This window comes from Poecile atricapillus, chromosome 2 (assembly GCF_030490865.1).
Source record: "Poecile atricapillus isolate bPoeAtr1 chromosome 2, bPoeAtr1.hap1, whole genome shotgun sequence".
NCBI classification, from domain to species: Eukaryota; Metazoa; Chordata; class Aves; order Passeriformes; family Paridae; genus Poecile; species Poecile atricapillus.
The window spans coordinates 126,480,467-126,488,818 of NC_081250.1; the positions used below are offsets into that span (position 1 = coordinate 126,480,467).

At 34.1% G+C, this 8,352-nt stretch overlaps 1 long non-coding RNA gene across 1 annotated transcript in view; it reads right to left on the minus strand.

The window, feature by feature from the left end:
- The window catches only part of LOC131576190 (uncharacterized), a 37,110-nt gene extending 36,142 nt beyond the window's left edge, over positions 1–968 (minus strand). Inside the window, exon 1 of the long non-coding RNA XR_009276933.1 lies at positions 855–968. This is a non-coding gene — a long non-coding RNA (uncharacterized LOC131576190). The remainder of the gene's footprint in view (positions 1–854) is intronic.
- Positions 969–8,352: the final 7,384 nt, after the last annotated feature.

An 8,352-nucleotide genomic window follows, 5' to 3' on the forward strand; every position in this document is an offset into this window, starting at 1 on the left:
AACGCTGACTTAAGAATTATACTACCACCTATAGTAGTGGCAAACAGCTGTTTTCAAGAGTGGTGTCTCCTGGTGTTCTCTAATAGAAACAATATAATAACATGTAAAAGAATTATGTTCCAAATGTTAAGACAAAACCTGCAAGACTTAATATGCTAGATTGAATAGCTAATCAAGATGTAGTTTATGACCTGGTGACTATTTCATTACTGACTTATAAAGCACCTTCCATTATAGATGCAATGCACAGATCAAAATTCTATTCCAAATATAATATTTGTAGAGGGTTGATTTACAAAACTATCTAAAGTGATCAACTTTAGGAAGCAAAAGAAAACTTACCAGGTTTGTTATTATTCAAAAGGACAAGCTCAGTTATGAATTCTTTATTCATTCTGGAAGTAAGCAAACTCCCTAGGTTTTGCCCTTTTAATGTTATTTTAGCCATGCTACTTAAATTCCCATGCAATTATAAGCCACATTTTGTCAATAACAGATAGATTCAGGTCATTAAGTTTTAATTAATAGCATAGACTTATTTGCAATGGTTGAATACCATCAAAGTGACTTCTTATATCTACTGAACATGTATCAGACTCTATAATTATTATTTTTGTGTAAAGAAATTTAGCACAGTTAGGCAATACAACTTCACCATTATGAAATCTTTACAATATTATTTTAAAAATATGAGTGGTCATTAATTAACAAGTATTTGTTTATTGATAATTTTCATAGAAGTAGTGATGATACATAATAGTTCAAAATAACACAGCAATGAAAACCATTAACTTCAACAGAATCTAATTAATAAAGATAAGTATTCAAGACAGGATCAAAGTAAGAATGCTTACCTGAAAGACTAGGAAAAGTTCCTGTGAATTTGTATAGTGTTATACTAAATTATATTATATTCATAGAGCTATGAATCTGTGAGAAAGATTGACTCTAAACCTACTTTTTTTTTTTTTTTTTTTATTTTGCAAGAGTTTTATGCACAAAACTGTATTCAGGTCCTGGATTTCGCACACATTTTACAGATCAATACGATTGGTTTTGTGCTTAATTTTCAAGAGCACTCTTGTAGTTTTTTTGAAGTTAGACACATGAATAAATATATTCAGAATTCAGCTGAAAAATTACACAAACACAGGCTATACTTTGATATAGTGTAGGTTTTCAATCTTTACGACTTAATATTTTTATGCATGAGATTAAAATGTTAATTAAAAATAAATCCGTTACTTCTATTGTGTTACTCTATTCTTCGACATTGTGTTGGTAATGGCTGAAGCATAAAATGTTTGTTCTCACTTAGAACACTAGTGGAAGCTGTTTACTGCCCTGTGTAGAGAGGTAATATCATTTTACAGCTAGCTAAAAACCCAGTAAAAGTCACCTTTGTTTTGTCACTCTTTTCCTTCTCTAGTGTGACCTTGTGTTGAGAATTAAGTAGTCTGTTAAATGTATTAGAAATCTGTTTATAACCTGTTTATAAGAAAACAAAAATTTATTAAATACTTGACTTAATTTTGTAGCAATAAATATATTTTAGTTTTTTGTAGGATAAATTCAGTATTTTGATAAATGTATATTTTAATGGTTAATTCTGGAGTTTAAGGTAGAGAAAGGAAAACATTTATCATGTTTTTGTTGAAATAATTTATTAAAATTCAGACCCAAAGGGTACTTGTCCTTTTATAACTATGTTCCCAGCATCACAGCATACAGCCTCCATTATGATCTGAGCTCTCATTAGGGTTATGGTTGAAAAATATCAGATTCAATGAATACGAATTCAAAACTTGAAACTGTTTGAAATTTCTTAGATATTGAAATGCACTCTGCAAGGAAAAAAAAAACCCACCTTTTCTGAAAATAAATTTCTTGCCATTTAACTGATGTGGTAAAATATAAAAGGAATAATACCTGAAATAACTTTTTAAGGTTTAGGATTGTTAGGTTCCATTCTTATATTTTAGAAACAGCAGAAGTGTAATTTTTTTTATTATTAGTTGTTTATAGTTCCAATTCCTCAGGTGCCAGGCTCTGCTGCCATAACTTTCAGGAATATTTTACTGAGAGTTAGCATAAGATACAATGCATTTTTATCCAAGAATAAGTCCTAGTCTTGGCTTATTCTTGAAGGAAATGAATGGTAGTAAAACAAAGGAAAGGACATGAAATGGATCCTGATGGCCATTGTTTTATAAATCCCTAAGGCTGGATCTAAGTATGAAATGTAGAACAGCTCAGGGCCCCTGTGGGGCTTGGCTCTGTTCAGGCACCCTCTGGTGCACCCGTGTGTCAAAAGAAATTTGCACTTTGGGCTACATGCACCGAGCCATTGCACAGCCGGTCGGCTCTGGGAGCAGAGCATTTGCAATTCAGCCAAGTGCTGAAGGTGCACAGCTTACCAGGCAGACATGGACTAAGTGATTGAGGTGAGGTCTTGTTGCACAAAACTGTAATGTGCTGAATAAATGTTCCCTAGGCAGTGTTTGGGAAGAGTTAAACAGGGCTAAGCACAGCCAAAGAGGTCATTAAGAGCAGCAGATTCTAGCCAGTTTAGGACACTAGCTGCTCATGATGGAGAGCTGCAGGTTTCACTGCTTCCCCAGGTTAGGTGTCTCACAGAAAGGCATGAGAGAAATCACCCAAGAAAAACCTGACACCTGTTTCATGGGGCTTCCCGCTGGGACAGATGCCAACATAAAAGAATATGTCTTATGATTCATTTCTCTCCTAGGCCTCATTCAGAACTTTTGGTAGGCACTTTCAGAATTCAGAAACTGCAGCTGAGAAAAAGTACAGATTTTGCATTTTATTAAGTAACTTTTGACAGACAGGAATGAACTATAATTACAGAATAGAATAAAACATAATTAAATGAAATAGCATAGCGTACCACAGCTCAAGTTGGAAGGACATCAAAAGAACTTCTGATCCAAACCTTCACAGGAATGGTGGCCTAAATATTGGCCCGGTACTGGCAGGGGATTCATACTTACCTCATCCTATCTAAGGACACTGGCCATATGTGCTTGGGGAAAATAATTGTTATGCCCATATTGCTGTTGCTGGGTTTTTTTGTTGTTCAGGAATTTAATTTCCCTGTCTTTTAAAACACACAATTTGCTTTTGATGGCGTTTCTGGGAGCCAGGGGAAGTGTGCTTTTTGGCTACATGTATGTAGGGTTGTCAAAGCTGTAGGCATTTATGATGGCTTTCGTGTTGAAACCAGATCTAATTACGGTTCTTGTGTAACTGAGAAGCAACATTTAAGTTTTGATGACCACTTTGAATACAGATTCCTAATTCACTTGCACTCATATTTAGATTACAGGTGTTCCAGGACTTAATTTTTGAAAGTGCTTAGACAAAAGTGAGACCAATAGATAAATACTTAAAACTATCTGAGTATGTGACATTTGTAATTCCTGTTTGTGTCCAATCCATTTCAGTTGCCCCTTATGTCCTAGTATGTATCTGATTTCATCTGTGGATGCTTGGATAACTGTAGTCTGACTGTACATCTGACTTGTTTTTCTTAAGTGTATTACCTCCAGTTTAAGAAATTGTTCTGATGTGGGGGTCAAGAAAGTTTGAAGAGCCAGGCTGCATGTAAGGAGAGCTGCTTTCAAAACCCTACCACAGCTGGAAGATCAATTTCATTTTGAATTGTGAAATTCTGGTTTTCTTTATAATTGCACTAGGCATTTGCTGTTGACGTTATCTTGTGTTGTCTGTCCCACAAGTGCATTATTTGTTAGCCTAGTTCTCTGTGACTCGAAAATATGTGTGCTGTAATAACCCTCTCCCCAAGCATGGGAGACTCAGACCTGCAGATATTACTCTGCATATGCAAAAAAAAAGAAAAATGCCTGCTGATCTTTCAAGTAATATGATAATATGTTCCAGATACAGAAGGCAAGATTAATACTTAGAAAGAAATTCAACAGTGTCTTAGAAATAAAATCTCCAGACTTTAATATGTAATGAATAACAACATTCTCCTCTGGTAATACAGCAGCGATAATAAACTGCAATAACAAATATATAATTTTTTTCCCTCTACTAATAAACCTTTACAAGAAAGGTTGCAGTCTCTTTCTGCCTCTTATTTGCTTTTGCTTTTGTAGCATGTCATGTAGTATGTATAAACTCTATTTAGAGAGATAGTTTGCCACAAAATTTTTCACAATGTAAAAGGTTGCTTATTCACACAGTGTCAAGCATTAAGGCAGAAAATGCCTGTTTGAATGAGATTTTTTTTTCTGTATAATGTATTCTCTGCAGTACAGGAGGAAGTAAATGGTGTTGCAAGCAGTAAAACTCATTTCTTATTATTGCTGTAATACTGACCTTGGCATTTTGTGAAACAGCCCCCCATTTAAAATAAAATGAAAAAAGAAAAAAGAAGAAAGTGAATACACTATTCAAATGAGGAAACAAGTTTTTAAGAGATACTTAGCTACTAGTAAAGAGGACTCTAATTTTTCTGTGTTTTTCTGTCCTCTAAGTGGAATCCTGAAGTATAATACCATACACAGCCCCTGGGAATTTCAGACCCATAGAAATCTCTACCTTGTTTCAGGCAGTAGAAATAAATGTTTGTGATACTACAGCAAAGATGTTAAAAACACAAACTCTCCTATTAAATACACAAATCATTTTGTGTATCAATATGTATGTATCATACATATCAATATGTATGTTGTCTTATGTGTGTAAGACAATGAGAAAAATAGAAAATAATTTAAAAATTAACCCCACACAGTACCCTAAATACAACATTGCACAGGAAAATATGCCCAAAACTGAAACTCACTCATCATCCAAGGAGGTACACTGTGTTTTCCTACTACTTGTAACTCTTCAAAGGGCCTGGATGAATTCCAGTGTGGTCGGTTGTGCTAATGTCATGGGTTTATCTTAAATGACTCAGAGGATTAAGGTCAAAAAGCAAAAAAAAACGAGTGCAAAAATGCAGAAGGGTATAGTATCTCTCTTTGTCCCCAGGAAAAGTTGCAGAGGTGAAAACACCAAATGCAAACAAATGTGTAAGTCTGATGGACATCAGAAGGTTAGTGCTTTTTTATAATCACATTTTCAGGCTGAGTGAAAGAACCTTATTTCACCACTAGTCTAGCTGAGAAAATTATTAGCAGCTATATATTTCATATGTTTTATGTCAACCTTCAGCACTTAACCAGCCTATTAAAGTAGAGAAATCTTTCAAGGAAGAAACATGCAGGAAAACAGCATATGGAGAGCAATTCTAGGAGTAGAAATTTAGCCTAAATAAAGATGAGTTTCACTGCATAGATTAAAATACTCATAACGTCTGCATATAGGATTTAGCGTATTTCCTTGAACTTAGACATCATGCTGCCAGCAGTTTTGGAGCTCTGAGGGAGCTGCACCTTTCTGGAACTGGACTGGTATGCCAGAGGGATGCTCCAGGATGTCTCTGATGGTACTGTATACCTATGTTTATCCAAATTAATCTTTTAGAAGTTGTCAACATAAAAAGCATTTGTCTAAACCATCATTTTACCTGATGGTGGTCTGTCTTTGACAAAATGTACATCTGCTGTACTTTTATGTGAATAAATGTGTAGGCTTTGCTGTCTGTTTAATGAGTACTTAGACACATAGATATAAACAAGAACCTATATGTAGGCACCTAATTTAAGTGTCTGCATTCTTGAGCTGAATCCTACCCCTTTATCTATGGAGATTTATATAAACTACTGCTTGTATCAGAATGTGAAATTCAAGATTTCAATGACACGGATTAAAAAGTACTTAAGATAGTCCTAAATTAAGAAATCTCCACATCTAAAAGAGATATTCATCAACTTAATAGAGGCCTAGTGACTTGATTTTAATTCTTTTAATTGAATGTAAAACAGATAATGTTTGTGGACTTCATTTGGATAAAAAAAATTAAACAGGAAATAATTATTCAAGTTCAACATAGTATTTCAAAAATAACTGTGAGCTCTAATCTAATGTTAAGTGACCTCTGATTTTTATGTGAGGAAAATACATATGCAATAGTTCTTATTTACAGTGGTAGATTTTTATGAATGACCCATTCAAACAAAAGGTTCTTGCAAGTCAAAAAAAATTGGGAGAATATAATGATGCTTATAAAAAAATTTGTCATGAAATTTCTGGTGCTCAGGAAATTTCCAAGACACCCCAAACAATTGATTGGGAAGTTTAATTTCACATGAAATGCAGAAGAATTAAGTGAATGTTTCAGAGCTGCTCATTTCAGACTCTCATTTTCCATTCCAGATATCTTGAAAACAGTCACAGTTCTGGGCCATCTCACCCAGATCAATGCTTGAACCCTCAGGATAATGGTTGAAATGACTGAGTCTTACTTAGGTCTCAGCTATGCCACATATTTTTTCTCTAATCAGTATGAAGGATAAAGCATGATCTAGCATGAATACACCTGTACAAGAAAAAAGAAAACAACAGACTTGCACAAAAAACTGTTACTTTTTAAATTTTTTTAATTGAAAACAAAATTAAATTGATAAAAAATGCAGTAAATAAGAGTAATTTGCCATTGTAACATAATTTTGCATTAATAAAATATACTCATAGTGGCTATACTTTTCCTTTTCTTTATGTTATACTTCATAAAACTACTTTAATTTTCACTGGATGAAAAGGAGAGGGGCTGACATTAGCCACAAGGCAAATGGAGCAGCAGCTTTGAGTATCACCAATCAATATTTATGCCTGTGGCTACCATAAAATGCTGGGGTAAAAACAGACAGGTTTGGGTTTCCCACTGTGCAACCAGAGAGTGCCTGTTCTGAGGTGCTTCAGCTCATCCAGTTTTCCAGTTTCCTGGCTTTGTGCTGGAAAACTAGACCTGAAAGCAGGGTTCCACTGCAATGGGAGCAGATGTCCGAAGTGACAAAGTGGTAAAAAATTTCTGGACTCTTCCTGTTTCCACTGCTCTGGCAAACCTCTAAATCATACCCAAAGGGCAACATTTGCAGCAGCAGAGCTGCTTTGTTCCATAGACTTAATCATTACTCATTAGCCTTATCCTTATTAACAATTATCATTTCTCATGCTGTGCAGGCCCAGTGAATCTTAGCTAGCGTGGCTTCAGGCTGGGTACAGGACTTATGCACGCACCCTGTGGTAGATTTATTAAGTACAAGAGGATGAATCTCAAGGGCAACTCACACAAACCTGAGCAAGTCTCTTTTACAGATTCTTTTTTAATGTTATCATTTGCATGGATCATTTTGCATATTGAATCATAAATTTCCAAAATATTATTTCATTCTAAAAATAAGAACCAGAAAATATATGGGATTTTGGTGCCCACTTATGCAATATACATCAGTCATATTTTCTCTTTTCTGTTATAAAATTCATAAATTTGCAGGACATGGACGTGGAAAAGCAGGGTGAGGCATTTCCATCTATGGACGTACCAGAGGTACCAACTGTTAAATAACTGCTTTTGCTTTGAATACAACAGTGCCTCTTGGTGCTGTATAAGAATTACCAAGACTTTTCACTCGATAATTCATTTTGATTAGGTATTTTGATTTGAAATAACTTTTATTATTGAATTTAACAGGCTGTTTTTATTACTACCATTAACAACCAATCCCATTCTTTCCCTCTCCTGTTCTTAATTTTATTTTTTTTAAACCTACACCAGAGTAAAATAAGTTAAACACTATGTAAATTTTAATAAGTTTTCATTTAAAAACATAAAATAAAAAGTTCAAAAAATATTTGTAAAAAAGATAAGCAATCTCTTTCTAATAAATTCCCAGGACTGGAACAATGTTGGCCAACATTTATGGATTTATACAGCAACTTTTCTTTCCAATATGTTGCAGCTGTTTAAATGGCACCAGTTTCCTGCCTAGCACTGTTAATGTTGATTTTCATAGGTAACAAATATACAAAAATTTTTGGAAAATCCTCAAAATCCTTTAAAACAGACTAATTTATATGGCAGAATAAATACTGCTACTGAACTTGTGATAGTTTATGTTTATTATATTTTAGTGTTGAATTTTTGTGTTGTCTGAAAAAGAAATAGCAGAAGCCCGTGTACAGAATATGACTGGCTCTTAGATGCTGAGGATGAAAGAAAAAGTAATTCTACTTATATGATTTTTTTCTATTCTGCTAAATATGTGAATTTGTGATAGAGAATGTGTTCAACCCAATTCAAAATAAAGGTAGACTGATACAAAGATTAATGAGAAGAGTAGAAATTTAATTGTTGACTTTTTATTCAACACAGAATTGGTCCTGAATGCAATTGCATGGATAAAGAAAATCTGCCTA